This window comes from Urtica dioica, chromosome 8 (assembly GCF_054948205.1).
Source record: "Urtica dioica subsp. dioica isolate 48M chromosome 8, U.dioica_male_clone48M_v1_H2, whole genome shotgun sequence".
Taxonomy (NCBI): domain Eukaryota; kingdom Viridiplantae; phylum Streptophyta; class Magnoliopsida; order Rosales; family Urticaceae; genus Urtica; species Urtica dioica.
In genome coordinates, this window is record NC_142763.1 from 28,851,056 (window position 1) to 28,868,126 (window position 17,071).

The window sequence follows — 17,071 nt, forward strand, 5'->3', positions numbered from 1 at the left end:
CGACTTCGGATTCAGTGATCGACACAGGTTTTCGAACCAACTTTCTTAATTCCCGAAACATTAATCCAGAAACACAGTTCTTGCTTATTTTCGGATTTTCACTCTGTCTTGGTGCAGTCCGAACTAGGCTTATCGTCTCCTGCGGTATTCTTGTACAATAAACCTTAAGACACTTTGGGGTATTCGAAATACTATAAGGAAAGCGTTCATATGCGTGATTCAAGCCTTGAAGTCTTCAATTTCGAAGAATTATCTAACAGTTGCTACTAAAAAAATTTGCATAGTCCGAGTAAAGAGCACGGATGCACCGAGAACTACATAAATCCAACACTGAGTCCTAGTAAACTAGACTCTAGGGATAAATGAAATAAGGAAAAACTCATTCATAAGGTAAGAATGAACCATACAGAGTAGAACTTCGAAGAGAAAAAAAAAATTAGTTGATCAAAGACTAGTCAAATAATTTAACACGTGATCAGAAAATAAAGCTAAAGTAAAACGCACACCTTGACAGTTACTCAGAGCAAACAAGGTAATAACCACCATCCACACACGAATAGGAGCGGTTATACAAAAATTGCTAGAACGTGTGTCTGATCAACTCACGTAATCGGTTTCAGACACTATAAATACATGAGGAAGCAATTGAGACAAGGATGATTCACATTTAACAAACAAACTCAATAAAAATAAAATAAAAAAAAAAAAAAAAAAAAACGATAGCTATTGTGAGGGCCAACCCTAGACATAATGAGACCTTAAGCGAAAATCAATAATTAGGCCTTAATTTTTTTATGCAAATAATCAATAACTTTTTATCCATATAGCATTTTGGTCGCAATTTTTTTTTATACTTTTGATCTATAATGTATTTATTTCGTAGCATTTTTTTATATATTATTACTTAACACCTAAATAGCTTAAACATATTTTCACATTAAATTATCTTATTATATTATAAAAGAAACTAAAGAAATTATATTTTGACCATTAAAACACTAAATAAAGATTAAAAATAAATGATTAGTGTCCTTGTTTTATTAAACAGTTAAACTAATTATAATAAATAAATTATAGTAATTGCAAAAAAAAGTTGAATGTTATAACATCGACTTGTGATGTGAATATAAATGAATGCGGCTATATATAAATCATTGATTGAACAACCTGGAATAATGATAGGATACAAGTACCAATTTTCATTATAAAAATAGTTTTCACACAGAATAGAAAGATAAAAAAAAAATTGCTAGAGTTAACAAAAAAAAAAAAAAACTTTGTTGATATATATTAAAGGCAGAGTTAATTTTATATATGTATATGTATATATTTATAAGGCACGGTAAAACGAAAGAGAGATGTACTTCTTTTATTGTTTTTTTTCTTTTTTATCAGAGTACTTTTTTTTTTTAAGTAGGGGCACTATCGGCCAAGATTAGATGATATATTAGCAGTGCAAAGTACATGTGTCACTATCGGCCAAGATTACATAGTAGGTGGCACTATTGACCAAGATTACATACTTATTAGAATAAATCCTAGGGGGCATGCATTTCTGCATTTTTTTTAGTAGGGGCACTATCGGCCAAGATTACATGATATATTAGCAGTGCAAAGTGCAAGTGTCACTATCGGCCAAGATTACATAGTAGGTGGCACTATTGACCAAGATTACATACTTATTAGAATAAATCCTAGGGGGCATGCATTTCTGCATCCCATTGGGGCTTGAACTCATGACCTCTCCGTCGAGATGAGTGTGGGATTACCGGTAGACCAAGCTAGCTACCATTTTTTTATCAGAGTACTATTTTTTTTTAATTAGTATCAGAATCAATCAGAGTACTTCTTTTTATTATTGGAAAAATGATGTACACTTGACTTGCGTGTACTTGAGAGAGAGAGAGAGAATGCATTAAATAAGCAGAAAAACGAAAGAGAGAGAGAGAGAGAGAATGCATTAAATAAGCAGAAAAATGAAAGAGAGAGAGAGAGAGAGAGAATGCATTAAATAAGCAGAAAAACGAAAGAGAGAAAAGAGGTCTCAGAGCAACTAAAATTACTCTACATATACTAAAAAAATAATATTTTATAATTAAATTGGGTCCCATTTAAATAAAGTAGTGGTTGATTTAATATTTATTAATTTTTTAATGAGAAAAATGAAAAATACTATACACATAAGCGTAAAAAATGATGTGACAACTACATATAAGTAACAATATGAGGCTCAAGTGTAAAAGAGAAACATGAGAGACTTTTCAAAAGAGAAATTTCATTATTTGGACCTTAAAAAAAGATCAAGATTAGACATTTTACTTCAAAAATATCTAAAAATGAACTTTTATCCCCTTATTTCAGACAAAAATACCACCATCGTGGCATACAATGGCGTACGATGTTGTACGAGGCCATACGATGCGTACGACGTGTACGATGCCATATGATGCTATATGGTTAGGAGAGCGTTTTTGTCCGAAATAGAGACAAAAGTCCATTTTTAGATTTTTTGAAGTAAAATGTCTTATCTTGATATTTCGTTCACATAATGAAATTTCTCTTTCAAAATTGGTCTTTTTTAGGCCTATTATTATTCAATGAAAGTGAGGCTTTAAACAATTGCTTAAGCTGCCTAATGCTAAGGCCGCTCCTACCTATCGTTCAATACCCTTATTTACATTATTTCTTTTACTAGATTTGTATGTATTTAGAGACAATCATGCTTATAAATTTTTAGTGTTTGACACTTTGTGTGTACTTAGTGTTCTTCACGGCACAATTATTGTAACATTTTTGTTTGTCAACAGTACTCAAAGTTAAAATACTGGATAAAAATTTTCTCAAGTAGAGGAACAAAAATAAATGACATTTTGGGGAAGCCGACGTGTCTTGATAACTGATTGGCATTTTTTGGCATTCATGCTCTGTCCATTTGCTAAATTGGGGATTGGCCTTTAGCTTTTTTTTTTTTTTTTATGCTATTTTGTTGCATTTGTCCGGCTTTGGATTTGTGTTTTCACATTTTCATTTTATTTATGTTCTTGCATAACATCCAACTTTCACGTTTGGAGTTTCGATAGTACATGTACTCAAGATCATTTTCCATGGTTGGCAGTCCTTGGATATTCGGTTCATCCATCAACATTCGAGGATATTTTGAGAGAGTACTCATAGAGAAATGGATATTTTTTTATGTTAGTGTGTGCTATAAAAGCACATCTCATTCCATTTTAGTTTTGAATCTCTTAGGTCTTGAAGTTTTAGAGAAATGGACGAGGTAATAAGACAAAATGGAGGTTGTTGTGACTTATGATTTTGGGGTGGCTTCACCAGACCAGGAGCAAGTGGGTGAGGGAGGGACAAAGATATATTTACTTTTAATTATAACTTTAGAAAAAGGTTAATAGTTTTTTTTTTAGTTTCAATCAGTTTTGATATATCATCAAATTCCAATTATACTTGCTTAAATGAAAGCTTTAAGCTGATTATATGCTAGAAGTCAAAATTACATTTTTGTTAGCAATATTTTCAAACGAAACGAATAATATGAAAATATACAACAACCAGATATAATTTTTAACATGATACAAACAAAAATTAAAAAAATAACTTCGAAGCTCATTGGATGATTTTATTAAAGGTTATATTGGTTTGATTTAATAGCGACAAAAATATTTACTATTTTCTCAAAATTATACTTATACACCTAATCTTTTTTTCGACGACAAAAATACTTAATGTTACGTTTTAGTTGCTCCGTATGTACGCAGTTCGTTAAGTTTGATGGACACTAGAACAAATATAGGCATCCGTTAAGTTTTGGGGTATTAAAAAGATCTCCAATGCACAACTTCAAAACTCTATTATAGTTGTACAAGTGGCTTAGTAGTATTTTTGGCCAAATTAAGTTTTTGGTGAGAAATTGAAAAAAACTTATTAAATGGTGGTAGTTGAGGCAATTTCTCATTACAATATATATTACTATCAAAACTTATTATTTTTCAATAATAATTTAAAATTTTAGATGTGTTTGGTAAATTTTAGATTTCTGCATATGAGTAGGTGTTTTAAACATTAAAAAGTGCGTTAAAAATAATAAGTTGACATAGTTTCTCGTTCAGTAATTGTAGGTAAGTATTATTGTTACTACGTATTGGGGCATACTTGGAAAGAAACTCAATAGGGGCATAAAAGTCTATGACTCTAAAATAAGGAGCAATTCAATCCATTTCCCTAATCATGGATATACTCTTTTGGCTTCAACTTCAATATTTCTTGCATCGTACTCCTTTGGATTTCGAGAGCACGTTACCTTTCTTCCTTGTCAATTTCCATCATCTTTTGCAATCGCTCATTTGATTGAGTGATTAAATCTGGGACTGAAACTGGATCGGTTCGGTTCGGTTTCTTACATTTTTTATATCCGAATCCGAATATTCGGTTTTTAAAAATTCGGTCCAATATCCGGTCCAGTTTAGTCTAAAATCGAAATTCGGTTATCCGGTTTCTTAAATCCAATATCCGGTCCAATATCCATTTTTCAAAATTCGATTATCCGATTCTTTAAATTTCGGATCCAGTTTTATATCCGGTTTAAACAAACTGAGTATTCAGTTTTTAAAATACATATCTAATTCTAAAATTATTACAATTATTTAAATACGAGTACAAAACCAGTCATATAAAGCTCTAAAATAATAATTCATAGTCTTAAAAATAAAACAAGTTAGGTAAAAAATGTTGTGAAGTTTTTTTTTAATTATTTTTTTATTTTAATAAAATCATGGTCTATTTGGCTGTGAAAGACCTAAGTTTTATTATTTTTAATTTAATTTTTTAAATAAAAAAATTCGATTACATAACCGATATCAAAATTTTTCTAAAATCAAATCCGATATCCGGTCCAGTTTTTGAAACCGGATCGGTTATCCGAATCCGAATTTTGGTTATCTGACGTGGCTCCAGATTTCGGTTTCGGTTCGGTTTGGATATCGGTTTTATCCGATTTTCGGTTCGGTTTTGTACAACCCTAATTGAATCTACTAATGTGGAATGAGTATATAAATAGAAATTAATTTAATTAATAATATGTAATTTTCATATTTATGTTTTTTATGGTGTATTATTTATTCCCTAAAAAATATTGTATTATCTATGTAATGACCTTTATTAACTTTCACTTTATTAATTATATTTTTTTATTTTTAAATAATTTATTATTGATTTATACCATATGTTACACATAAGTGATAGATAAAATACAATCAAATTTATATATCTAATTAGACATTAAAAATAACTAAAAAAATTTACACACTTAATCTAAAGCATCCAGATTAAAAAGCCTAATCAAAATGCATATTATTAGAATATTTCTTTTAGTGTAAGATATAATTTTAGTGTAAGATATAATGTAATACCATTAGAGCAAATAAAGATATTTGATGTAAAGGTTACATCAAATTTAGTGTGAAAATTACACCAAATTAGTGTATGCATTGGAGATGCTCTGAGTTTGCCTAACATTTTTATCGCCCACATCGTAGGTGCACACATTGGTTAAAAAATTCGGACCCAAATAATTTATAAAATCGATTATGCAAATTAATAAGGATTAATTCTACTTTTTTGCCCTAAACTATTACACGAACCAGAAACCTTATTCCACATTTTTTTTTCTTGCAATCGTTTACCATCTATTTTGTAATTTTTTTCAAAACTCATACTTCTGTCGAATATTTAACGGATTTAACTACAAGTAAGGAGTAAATTGTAAAAAAAATATATATATATTTTTTATATGTTTTTGTTCTTTCGAATATTATATTTAATATTAAATAATAAACATTTACTCTCTCCCTCTCTCTCTATCTCTATCTCTCTCTTCTTTTTATTTTTCCTTCTTCTTCTTCTTCTTCTTTTTTTTTTTTTTTTTTTTTTTTTTTTTTTTTTTTTTTTTTTTAAACCTTCCGGAAATCGTTTAAACCTGCACAACGAATATGTTTTTATTTTCCAAGAACCTCCCTACGTGAATCAGAAGTACCATAATAAAATAATTTAAAAAGTCTCCGAACAAGGTATGCATCTTTTTTAGTCCGCGGCGTGGAGTGTGTTTCCTGGGCGACCATACCGGCGAACACGATCCCTCGAAGCTCAAGATCTTCTGGAAAGCCTCGTAGCTCATCCGAATCGCCGCTTCAATTTTCACAAGCCGAGAAGGAGAAAGAAGTCTCGCCGTCAGAGATCGTGAGCTCACCAGAGACGATTCGACGACGGTGGAACGTTGATACCAAATATAATATCTGATACAAGATGTACTCTTCGAGCCAGTACGAAATAAAGAAAATTTCATTCAATATTCTACGTACTTGATTCTCAACACACAAAATCAATCTTCATATACTCTGGTACTCAGTATAATGATGTCACATTGACACGTTCTAAAAAGGAAAAATACATCACTAGCGTAATTATCCATGCTGTCACGTTACTTTTCTAGAAGTAATATTTCCTTCAATCACTTGGTATCTGATGGGGCCTTCCTCTCTTTGGCTGATCTTCATTTGGGTACTTTGGATTTAAGGCAACTCTTTATGTTCCAAGTCAAGATCTAGGATCGATTCAGGGTCTAGATCTGAGAGAGAGAGAGAGAGAGAGAGAGAGAGAGAGAGAGAGAGAGAGAGAGAGAGAGAGAGAGAGAGAGAGAGAGAGAGAGAGAGAGAGAGAGAGAGAGAGAGAGAGAGAGAGCTGGGATGTTGTTTGGCAAATGGAATCGATGATTTCTCATTAGCTCAAAGGCTGTGTATATACAGAGTAGATTTGACTAGCTAACCGTATTACACGTAAGCAATTAGTTACAAACTGATTTAACTTAATTCTGTTATAAGGTCATCCACGTCATCTGTTTGATACGCCCCCGTGAACTGGACGACCGTCTTGTAGTCCAAGCTTGTTGCATAGGGACACAAATCGACTCTCAGGAAGTGGCTTGGTTAGCAGGTCTGCCAGCTGATCTTCAGTTGGGACGTAACGCACTTCCACAGCTTTGCTAGCAACCAAGTCACGGATATAATGAACGTCGACTTCAATATGTTTAGTGCGCGCATTGAACACGGGGTTCGAGGCAAGCGATCCGGCACCTTGATTGTCACACCATATGATTGCTGTGGACGACGCAAGAGGGACGTCAAGTTCAGTCAAGAGTGAGCTCAGCCATTGTATTTCAGTGGCTGTTTGAGCTAATGCCCGGTACTCAGATTCTGTGCTAGACCTGGACACCACTTTCTGCTTTCTTGCTGACCACGTAACCAGATTCCCACCGAGTAGTACGATGTACCCTGACGTGGATCGTCGATTGTCAGGGCAGCCTGCGTAGTCAGCGTCTGAAAAAGCTTCAATTTGGAGCTTGGAATCTGAGTGGAACATCAGGCCATGACCAATTGTTCCTTTGACATAGCGTAGAACTCGCTTGCAGGCTTTCCAGTGCGTGGTGTTAGGCGCTTGAAGATACTGACTGAGTTTGTTTACTGCGAAAGCCAGGTCTGGTCGTGTGAGAGTCAGATACTGTAACCCTCCAACAATGCTCCGATATAGAGTAGCAGACTCGCACGGTGGACTACCATCATCAACAACTAGAGGCGCTGAGGGTATCATTGGTGTAGAGCAGGGCTTCGAGTCAATCATGTTTGCTCTTGAGAGTAGATCATAGGCATATTTGGATTGAGTAAGTCTGATTCCAGAATCATCACGCGAGGACTCAAAACCGAGAAAATGACTTGAGCTTCCAAGTGAGCCTAGAGACTTTAGAGCAAATGCACGATTGAGATCAGATATCACCTTGTGAATCAGGGAATTGTCATTGCCGGTTATGAGGATGTCATCAACATAAACTAGGAGAAACAAAACAGTGTTGTCTCTTTGAAAGTGCAAGAGAGACGTGTTGTTGCAGCTATTTTTGAATCCCCAGGTTACGAGATAGTCCTTGAGTTTGTCGTACCAAGCTCATGGAGCTTGTTTGAGCCCGTAGAGAGCTTTGACAAGCTTGCAAACGTGATGTGGTTTTGATTCGTCGGTGAATCCATCAGGCTGTCTCATATAAACTGTTTCTTGTAGATCACCATTCAAGAAAGCGTTGTTGACATCTATCTGTTGGATATCCCACTTCTGAGCAGCAGCGATGACTAGAATAACACGAACAGTTGGCTGTTTGATTACTGGACTGAAAGTCTCAAAGTAATCAAGTCCCTGAGTTTGTTGAAAACCTTTGGCGAAGAGTCGTGCCTTGTACTTGTTGATTGACCCGTCAGGCTTGAATTTGACTCTGAAGACCCATCTGTTGTCCACGAGGGGCAGGTGTGGCGTGGCTGGTACAAGAACCCATGTGTTGTTTGAGTGGAGAGCTTGCAATTCTTCAAGCATGGCACTCTTCCATTTGTCACTTGAGAGTGCTTCTGAGACATTGTGTGGCTCGGCAACCGGGATGTGATTCAGTAGGGCGAGGCAACTAGTGAAGGCTTTTGGCTTGAATATATGATTACGAGCGCGTGTAGTCATGGGATGGGTGGATAAAGACGAGGGTCGAAAGACAGATGGTGTATATGGGACAATTTCTCTACATGTACTTGGTGACTCATTCGGAGATGTGTTTGAGGGTAACATATTTGGTGAGGAACTAGGGGCTGGACTAAGTGAGTTTTGTGGTGTTTGTGAAGGTTGTGAGTCATGAGTTGATGAGATAATTGGACTGAGTGATGTGTGTGATTGTTCAATATCCTGTGAGAAAAAAGAAGGTAAAGGAATTGGAGAGGTAAATGACTCACAGTTACAGTGTGTGGCTTTGGTTGAGTATGGGAATCCATGTTGGTAAGGATATGAGACTTCATTGAACACCACACTTTTGGCGATGTAGACGCGTCCGGATGAGTGTAGACACTTGTACCCTTTGTGCTCATTACTGTAGCCAATGAAGACACATTCTGATGAACGCAACTCCAGTTTGTGCCTATTGTAAGCCCTGAGATGAGGAAAGCAAGCACACCCGAAACACTTCAGCACTTGGGGATTGAACTTGGCCTTGAACACCACTTCATATGGTGATTTGAACTGCAGGACACTTGATGGCACTCTGTTCAGCAAGAAGACGGCTGTGGAGAAAGCAAACCACCAGTTTTTCATGGGCATGTGGCTCTCAGCTAACAGGGTGAGTCCAAGTTCGACAATGTGTCGATGCTTCCTCTCAATTCTGCCGTTTTGAGAGAATGTGTGAGGACACGGATGTCTGAAAGTAACTCCTGATTGCTTGAAGATGGCTTGAAGTGCTCTGAATTCACCTCCATAGTCAGTTTGAACAACCTTGAGTTTCTTGCTGAAAAGCCTCTCAGCATGTGCTTGAAAAACTGAGAACATTGTCTTTGTTTCGTCCTTGCTCTTCAATGAAAATATCCAGGTAAACCGTGTGTGATCATCAAGTATTGCTAGATAGTATCTATAACCTTCAATTGATGTCATCGGAGCCGGTCCCCATAAGTCAGCATGAACGAGGTCAAGCGGTGAAGAGGCATGGGACTTTGACATTGGATAAGTTGAGTGATGGGATTTACCGATAGAGCAAGAGTTGCAGAAGTCTAAATCTTTGATATTACAGTGTGAAATACCAAGATTTTTTATTGTGTGTGAAAATACACTAGTACAGGGATGACCAAGGCGTTTGTGCCAAAGGTTCGTAGTATTTTTCACAGATCTGTTTGTTACAGAATTCACAGCTGCTGCAACATTAACAAAATTTAAAGGATAGTTGGACTGAGAGACAGAAACACTTGCAATGCGATCTGAGGAGAGCTTTGACGGTTCTTGAGCTTGATTCCCTTAAAGCTTTGACATATCCAGCTCATATAGATCATCCTTGACAGTTCCTGTTAGAAGTACTCGCCTCGTACTCTTGTCCTTGATTTGACATCCATCACAGCAAAATTCAATAATCACATCATTATCCCTGGTTATCTTAGACACGCTGACTAGATTTTTTGTAATCTTAGGCACATGTAAGATATTCTTGAGTATGAGTGACTTAGGTTTGGTATTAATTCTTGAATTTCCTATGTGAGATATGGAAATAGAATTACCATTACCAATCGTCACTTTCTCTTTGCCTTTGTACGACTCTGAGACATTGAGATTGTTCATCGATGATATGATGTGGTTCGTGGCCCCGCTATCCATATACCAGGATGGATCGATTGCAGAGTCTTGAGTAGCCACCATTGCTGTGGCTGCTTGAGGCGTCGAGGACTGATTGTTGATGCCAGTGCTTGATTGGAACTCATGGTCGAACCTGTACCAACAGTTTGAGGCAAGATGACCAGATCTCGAGCAGATTTGACACACAACACGATTTCCGTGTCTTCCTCGACCTCTGTTACCACGACCACGTCCTCTTGGCGGTGCTCCTCCACATCATCTCGATCGGTTTTCAGCAAGATTCGCAGATGCGGTGGTGAGATCAAGATTGGCGACCGAGCTTTGTTGATCAAGTCTCATCTCATGGCATTGTAGAATGAACTGTGCCTCAGCAAGAGACACAGAGTCGGTTCGCGATGTGAGAATTGCAACGACTGAGTTGAAATCAGCGTCCAATCCACTAAGAACATATAGAAGAAGCTTGTCGTCCGAGATGATCTGACCGGCTGCGGCAAAGCTATCGGCGATGACACGAACTTTCATGATAAAATCGCTGATTGTGAGTGATCCTTTGCGAATCGTTTGCAGCTGAGTGCGAAGTTGGAGAAGTCTGGCTTTGGAACTTCCAGCAAAGAGGACTTGAAGAACTGACCAGATCTGGAGCGAGCTGGTACAGCGAGAGATGTGGCCAAGCATTAGCTCGGTGACTGAGGACATTAGCCAAGACATGATTGCCTGGTCGGTGCGACGCCAGATCGAAAAATCCGGATTGATTCTGGCTGTCGGAGTAGTGGCTGTGCGAAGGACGGGATTTTCCGTTCCGATCGCCATGGATTCCGGTGAGAGACCGTCTTCGACCACGAGGAATTGTGGCGGACTGGTTCTGGATCCGTCGATGAAGCCTTCAAGATCATTGGCGCGAATCGCTGCTAGGATCTGAGACCTCCAGAAGAAGAAATTCTCTCTATCGAGCTTCAACACGGTTGGAACAAGATGAGGAATGAGCGGAAGATTTCCAGGATTCGCCATTGACGCAAGTCGATGGCTCTGATACCAAGTCAAGATCTAGGATCGATTCAGGGTCTAGACCTGAGAGAGAGAGAGAGAGAGAGAGAGAGAGAGAGAGAGAGAGAGAGCTGGGATGTTGTTTGGCAAATGGAATCGATGATTTCTCATTAGCTCAAAGGCTGTGTATATACAGAGTAGATTTGACTAGCTAACCGTATTACACGTAAGCAATTAGTTACAAACTGATTTAACTTAATTCTGTTATAAGGTCATCCACGTCATCTGTTTGATATTCCACTCCAGCCTAAGCCTTCACTTGTTTCTGAATAATGTTTGCATCGAGTGGAGTTTCCAGTTTGCTAACACCATCCCCTCCTTCTAATTCAACATTGTCCTAAAGGTTGGGAGATTGTAGAGCTTGCTGAACTCAACCAAATCTTCCCAAGTTGCATTCTCGAGTTGACTTTGCGATCATTGAACCAAAATTTGATGCTCTGCTCCCCGACGATAAGAATGCAACCGAGCAGAATAGCTGCTGGTAGTACCAGAGGCTTGTTGTCCTTGCTGAGCTCAAGCAGACGATAGCTCACCTATGGTTTATCAAATACAAAGCCCATGTACTATATTGTACACGCCTACCACAAGCTCTATTGGGCCTTGTGGGCTAATTTAAATTTCTCTACGAGCCTAATTAAATATAAGTGATATTCCAAAGTTAGTTAAACAATTAATAACTTATTCGTAAAATACTTTATTACGAATGCGAAAGATATTGCAACAAAGTTGCAATAGTGAGTGTGTAATCAATTATCAAATTTTACGAGCATTTCTATCAATCATATTATAGTCACCTTGGGGACTATGGACCTAGTAACTAAAACTCTTACGAATTCGAACAAACAACTGGAATATCTATTTTCTCTGATTCATTTGAATCGTCAATCTCGGTGTCACTCCACAAGATGAGCCGAGACTGCACTCTTCTTGTTAATAGAGTTATATTTTGCTTGATGTATATGGACATCTTTTGATATAGTCGGTACATGAGCTCAATCCTCCAGGTTCAACTCGTATCGAGAAAGGTTAATTATTCCATTAAACCTTTTTTTTATTGAGCTCTAACCATCGTTGCTTCTCCAGCGAAAGATTCTTTCGTACGTACTTACTATGAAAGTGTGAGCAATAAATCAGTTTGGAATATACCCTTAGATGAGTGAACATTGATCTTCTTTCAGGATGACTGGATTCCGTATCCGTGAATAACTTTCCACTTAGATCATATCTCGAATTTTCAAGACATAAATATTATGACATCTTCAATTAGCCTAATCGAATGAGTTAAAGAACCCGGTACTACATCCTAGAAGTCTGTGACCACTTTGAGATTTAGATTAAGTCTCACTGAGAAAAACCCATTCGATGGGAGGCCATTCAACTACTACGATTCCTCTTCTTCATAATACCATTACTCTTATCAGATTTGTTTATACGCAATATTTGTCGAGTAAAAAATATTAATGAATAGAAAAAATAAGAAATTAATTCATGTTCGTTTGATGGGATTCAGGCGATTAACTTGCAGTGGGAATGAGATATTAATTTAAAATTAGGATGAATTTAGCAAAATAGCCAACTCAAACCTTTAAAATTGCTAAATAGCCAAAGTTTTGTAAATACTAAGTAAATAGCCACTCGGATGACGTGACCCAATTATATGTTTTTTCATATCCTAAATTGCCCCTGTTTGTGTTTTGAATTTCGAATTTTTTGAATTTTGAATTATATAACTACCCGGAATTTTTGAATTTAAATTCCTGATATCATGTGTGAACAGGATCAAGACTACTTAATGATTCCCTTTATTTAGGAACTAATTTGGACGTGCCAGTTGCAATTTATTTGTTTCCTATTATATATTATTTTCTTATATTTACTGCTTGATTTATCTTGTCTCGTTTTAATATTTAAATTTCTTTTTTTTCCAACGCACATGAATGAATCAGGTCTGTATTCTTTTTTTTTTTTTTTTTCTGAAATTTTAGGCTATTTTCGCATATTTTCATAAAATTACTATTGTATTTACGTATATTTACTAACACTATTATGTTGCAGTTAAGCTTTTTGAACGTCAATGGCTGGAAAACCATAATCCATTGTCAGGTGGTGTAAATACAGAATGTAATCAACATGATTTACAAACTGTTTTCGGTAGACGGCGTTATTGTGAGCGTCTTATTTCTTACGGCAGTTATTTTTGTTCTCGCCGTCGTGGTTGAGTCATATTAACGCTGTTTGCAGTAAATACACGTTAATAATATGTGTAAATAATGTCTTACAAATAACCAAAACCTAGGAGTGTCCGATATTTACACATATTTATTGCATAATATGTCAATCCTATTTCCTTGTAATATCCAAAGTCACCAATTCTTCAAACACATTTACAATGGTATTACTCAAGCACTAACACACATTCAAACATGATTTCAATACACTACACAACAAGATCTAGACATTACACATCAAGTTTTAGACATCATACCTGAACCACCAACATTTAAACATTTAAAAAAGATTTACAATTAACATTTAAAAATGGAAATCAAAAGAAAATATATTCCTCAACCAGGTTCCCCTAAACTTTTAACATATTTACAATCACTAAATGACACATGCATAGGTGTATTTAAATCACAATAGTCGGATCACCCAAATTTCATTGTGATGATTAGGGTATTGGGAAAATTTTAGGATAAATAAACAATAATCCACGGATTCATTACACAGAGGAAGAATAATAAGCAATACCATCTTATTTCATAACCGATAAAAAAACACTTTTTCCATGTTTTAATGTGTAAATTGATGATGAACATTAGTAAATACGAGTTACAATCGGAATAAATTACACATGCATACCTGTTTGAGATCCCCTCGCCGAAATCGATAGTCGGAGAAGATGAATGCAGTTCGTCGGAGAGAGTGACGCGATTTGGAAACTTTTTTTGGGCGAAATCTTTTTTTTTTTTTGTCTTTTTTTTTTTTTTTTTTTTTAAGTCAACAGCTGTGACTTATGGGCGGGAAATCATTTGGGCTTTTTAAAAAAAAAAAATTTAGACGTGTATTAAATGATATCTGGCTATTTACTTAGTATTTACAAAACCTTGGCTATTTAGCAATTTTAAAGGTTTGAGTTGGCTATTTTGCTAATTTTTTGTTATTTATATTATATACACATATTTATATATATAAATTCATATTAATAATGAACTATTAGAATTACAAAATTTAAGGGTATATTGATAAATTTACGTTTAAACTCATTTATACAATGACACGTGTCGAATTTCATTAAAAAATTTGATGGAGGGATGAGTTTTGAAAAACTGACAAATAGATGATATGTAAGAAAAAAAAAGTGAGATAAGTGCAATAATTTGTCATGTAAATATCATGTACTGAAAATTATGAACCCTCATTTTTCGAGTTTCGGTTTGGATTGGGATGGATAGCGGCCTCCACCGAATTAAATTTTCGGATATACTTTTTTTTTTTTTTTTTTACTAGAACTTTTTTTGGGCTTCAAAGTTCAAACTTCAAACAAGACTACGTGTTCAGGTTTGCACCCCAAGCAAAAATGCCAAATCTTCTCTCATCAAATTCTCCACTTTCGTTCTCCTTTAATTTTCCTCAACTTTTTTGTATTTCTTTTTGTGTTTGCCTCTTTGGCCTTTAGTTAAAAATAAATTACGTGAAAAATTCGTCCATTGAAGAGAACATGGAACTAAGTGGACTTTTATTTGTTTGTTTTATTTTATTTATTTATTTTTTTTTTTTTTTTTGCTGTTAGACAAAGTACCATGATATTTTTATTATTTGAGATTAGTAAAGACTAAGTAAATTTTATCTTACTATTTTTCCGTTTAACACATCACATCAACCCATTATACAAATAAAAAATTGGGTGTATATAATTAAGGATTAATATATCAATTATTGACAAACAGATGAATACCGACACATTTTTTTTAATGAGGATAATATTGGACGCTGTTTAGAGGTGAGAAGCTCATTAATTAGACAATAATACATTTCATTGCTTCTTTGGGCTTGATATATACAACGTTAGTATAACTTAGTTGATAATTTTACGCCACCTCCAAAATGGAGGTTGTGATTTCAATCTCAACTGACAACAAAGCTTTCCTTAAAAAAAATGACTTTTACTCAAAAGTGACCAAAATACCTCTAAATTGCTTCAAAACTATCGCCTGTCATCTTCTACCAACACATTTTCAAACTAAACCAATACAATGAAAATAAGACACCATAAAAAAAAAAAATTCTTATGAAAATCCTAATTTTCTCTCGCTCAAAACAAAGGAACCTTAAGGTTCTCTGCCGCCGCTGCCCTCATGGGATTCGGATGCCGCGCCTGGTTTGACGGGCTACGTGGCTCCGACTCAGGTTGAGCAACGAAATTCATCACCGCGCTTGTCCTTCTCTCAAGCCTCCTCTCCCATTCCTTCGGTCTTTCGTTCGTTTTCCGATGGCCACTCTCTTCGCGGTGATCCATCGTTTCTATGTTCCGACTTCTCCTTGAATTCCGACTTCGGGAGATATTGGAAGGGATGGTCTTTTACAGTGGCGATGCCTATTTCTCGGAGGCGGTGTTTGCTATCTTCGGCACCAGACACAAGGTCAGGTAGATGGACAAAAAACGCTCGTCGATCCTTCGCCAGATCTAACGGAGGAGGTTTAGGTGTGTGGCATGACGATTTTGGAGATTGAAGGAGTACTCTCCAGAGGCGAGACACGCTCGGAGCCAGAGGGTTTCCTTTATTTCGTTTGTATTTTTTTGGTGTTTTGTTCTGCATCATTTTATTTTTCAATTTTGGACTGTTTGGTTGGTTTTTGTTTAGAGACGGAATAGTTGTCATCCACTTCACGGTGGGTGTACTGTTAGATTCGTGTCTATGCAGTCTGAAGAGCAATATTCTTCATGGTTATCGGACCGCGATCGTTTGGAGTAATCCATCAACTAATGTGGGTATCTTGAAAGAACCAGATAAGTGCTCGAAAGGTCGTGTGCTTGTTGTTCTTCCTTTCGTTGGAAGTGTGCACATGATGCACAATCACATGTCTTTAGTGTTCGATTCGAACCAGCCTAAGTTTGTATGTTGCCTTGTTCTAAGATGTTCTGCAATTGTATGCGATGGTGTTTTTCCCAAATTCTTATGGAATGCTTCGGCAATATTAATTTTTTTTTAATAAAACACCATAGATTAAAAAAAGTCATTGAGAAATTCGAATGATGGTGATAATTTTAAAGCAAGTTACTGGTATTTTGATCTATTTTTGGATTAAAAGTCTATTTTGAAAATTTTGTATAAACCAAGTATATTTAAACCATTAAGTGTATTGTTAGTGCTAACTAATCAAACATCTCTTCGACCCGTTGATCTATTTACGACTTATGTATATTATATTGATGAATGAGTATGGCCTCGATCGAATTTTCATTGGAATTGTTGAAAAAAACATCAAGGCATTCGGTGGATATATTGGCAGCTTACTTTATGAAAATAATTTTTGTTTTTGAATGACAGCTTTGCTGTCAGTGGAGATTGAACCCACTACCTCTTGGAGGTGATATGAAATTAACAGTTAAGCTATGCTAGATATCACACTTTATGGCAATAGTTGGAGTGGGAATCAGGTGTCTTATTCTTCATTGGCTATGATGGAGTTGGAAAAATTTAATACGGGTAGCTAACTTGAATACTTTTCTTTTTTGAGGGCGTGTAAAAATAATTGAAGGGAGGTGAAGGGGGTTTAAGGCCCATCGGCCTCTCCGTCGTTGTTTGTCGCTAGAGGTCTACACAAC